Source organism: Salvia splendens, chromosome 12 (genome assembly GCF_004379255.2).
Source record: "Salvia splendens isolate huo1 chromosome 12, SspV2, whole genome shotgun sequence".
Taxonomy (NCBI): domain Eukaryota; kingdom Viridiplantae; phylum Streptophyta; class Magnoliopsida; order Lamiales; family Lamiaceae; genus Salvia; species Salvia splendens.
The window spans coordinates 12545562-12548123 of NC_056043.1; the positions used below are offsets into that span (position 1 = coordinate 12545562).

The 2562-nt window shown below is 37.4% G+C and overlaps 1 long non-coding RNA gene across 1 annotated transcript; it reads right to left on the reverse strand.

Annotated features, from left to right (window-relative positions):
- Positions 1–427: 427 nt before the first annotated feature.
- On the reverse strand, positions 428–1992 carry LOC121758593. Its single transcript, XR_006041525.1, has 3 exons — positions 1870–1992; positions 971–1035; positions 428–464 (listed from the first exon to the last, which is right to left on the reverse strand). It is a non-coding gene; the product is annotated as an uncharacterized LOC121758593 (long non-coding RNA).
- Positions 1993–2562: the final 570 nt, after the last annotated feature.

Consider the following 2562-nt stretch of genomic DNA (forward strand, 5'->3'; position numbering starts at 1 on the left):
CATTTTGCCAAATTACACATGCATAGATTTTGACTCAAAAAGACTCTTGGGTCCAGAGCGGAAAGAACTGAGGCTCTGATACCAAACTGTCACGACCGCCCCCTAGGGTTAATAAAAGCGGGCGATCGCGACTTAAAGGGGTTTAAATGAACGGGCTTAGAAGGCTAGGGTTTTCGATAAAAGTCTGACCAAAATTTAAGTCTAATAATTAAACGACCAACGATATCTATATTAAAATAAATGAAAAGACCAAAGGTTTGACATTAATAAAAAGGGTAACGAGTTCTCAACATTTAATCAAAAAGATCCATAGTTAAGTAAGAATATACGTAAAGAAAATATCACAGCGGAAGCATCCAAGAGAAGAGTGAAGTCATGTGTGAAGACACAACGACACTCGAAGTTTCAAAACAACCATATTATTATTTCTGCTCAACACCACCAACCGCTCGTCGCTGCTCAACCTGCACATAGAGAAAACATATGCAGGGCTGAGTACTATAAAAATAATACTCAGTGGCTCATGCCCGAAAACATTTTAAATAAAAGTATATATTATCATGCCATACGTAAGTAACCATCGGGGTTTTACTTTGGAAAGGCCCGAGGCACCAAAATATTTTCCATTGTTCAAAATAGCGACTGCGCAGTCATTTTTCCCCATCGTCGTCCATATCTGCCAATACATGACAAGGAATGCGGCCGCAAACCAGGTCACTAGACCGGCCAGCCCGTACGCTAGCACACAGTCTACCATAGGTGTACACTAATCCAAGTAGGGTTTGCGGCCCTACGAGGACCCGAATTCGATTTATATAACAGTGGCAACAGCCACATCAGATAGGCACGTTAAAACAAATCACGGCATGATAATCGCTTAAAACCACCCTTATAGCTCCACAGTCATACGTAAAAGAGTTTTTAGTAAAAGAGAAACCCACACATAGTGTAGGGTAGAAAAGTAGCCCACCTCGACCGTTTTGATTTCAACTACTGCCTTTCCTTTGCTATCACGCTTCGAGCACGAGTTATCACCTTTAGATAACATATATGACTTATCAGTCACAACCATTGACTTAATATTATGCATGTCCCTATCGTTTTCCCTTTTCCCATCTTTGAACATCACATCACGTCATCACATATATCAATCATGTAATTCACTTATAGTAACATAGTGTTTTTGTAAAGATAGGAATCTGGCAGCACTGCGCAACCATTTTATAAAATTTACTAAAAATTCACCCGACTTTCGTTGGGGCTAAAATTTTACCACAAGGCAGAAGACTCATCAAATAACTTCCAGTTTAATTTTCATGTCAAAATACCCCTTTTAAGTCGGTCAATTAAAAGACGTAACCTACTGGTCGAGAAAACAGTTTCTGCCAGAAAAGCGCAGTCAACTTTAAAAATTCACCAAAAATTCATCTTTCGTCCAAAAGAGTTGAAATTCACACACAACACAGAACACATCATGCAGTTTACTCAGGAAAAGGAATCGATCAAATCGGAGTTCATTTGGTCGGTCAAATACATGTCGGAACATACTGTCCGAAATTACAGTTTCTCATGCCTTTAGAAATTCGAATTAGGGTTTTCACCCACTTATTCAAAATCAACCTTTTCATGGTTTTAACACACAAACATGCTCAAAAGAGTCCTTACACTCATGCTTTCATAACATCACATATCATTCACCGAGGATTCATTAAATCATCAAACAATTCATTCAAAACGCAATCATATACACAATCACAAATTCCCACCGATTAAATCCCTTAGATCTGAAATCATATACCCACTAGATGCATGAGGGAACAAAAGAAGAGTTGGGATGGAGAGGAATGAAGAATAGAGGCTTGAATGTACCTTTCTTGAACAAAACAATCGGTAGAAACGTTTAAAACTCTTGGTTCTTCGACAAACTCTTGGCGAATCGAAAGGATCTTGAGTTGAATGGAAGAACAAGTGTGGGAGAGTGAAGAAGAGAGAATGGCGTGAGATTGAGAGAGAGAGGCGTGTGATTTGTGAGGTTAGGGTTAGGTTCTTATTTATAGGCTTAAATCATATCCCATAATTAATTAGAGAATATTTGGGAGAATAATTGTAATAAAGATTGAGATTTGATGGGGGGAAATGGCGTGAATAAGGTGGAAGAATTAAGGAGGATTTTTGAAAATTAAGGCTATTTAATTAGCCTCCAATTTAATTTGGTATTTTCACGGAGCAGAATAAAATAATACGGAGCAAGAAAAATAATAAAAATCCTCCCAAACAATATGGAAATAGGCGTGTTATTCAATTCCTCCCACAAGGAATAAATTTCCAAATCTTTAATAAAATAAGATAGGGAAAGATTTGCTAGGATATTCCAATTAAAACATGGAAAGAAATAATTAAGGGATCAAATGAATAATGAATAATTTCTTCTCCCACAAGTAAGGAGATTTCGAAATCTCCTTAGGAAAAATTAGTGGGGGCCGATTTTCTCAAGAAGGAAATAGGATAATTAGGCTTTGGATTTAATTGGATAATTATCCCAAGCAAATAATTAAATCCAAG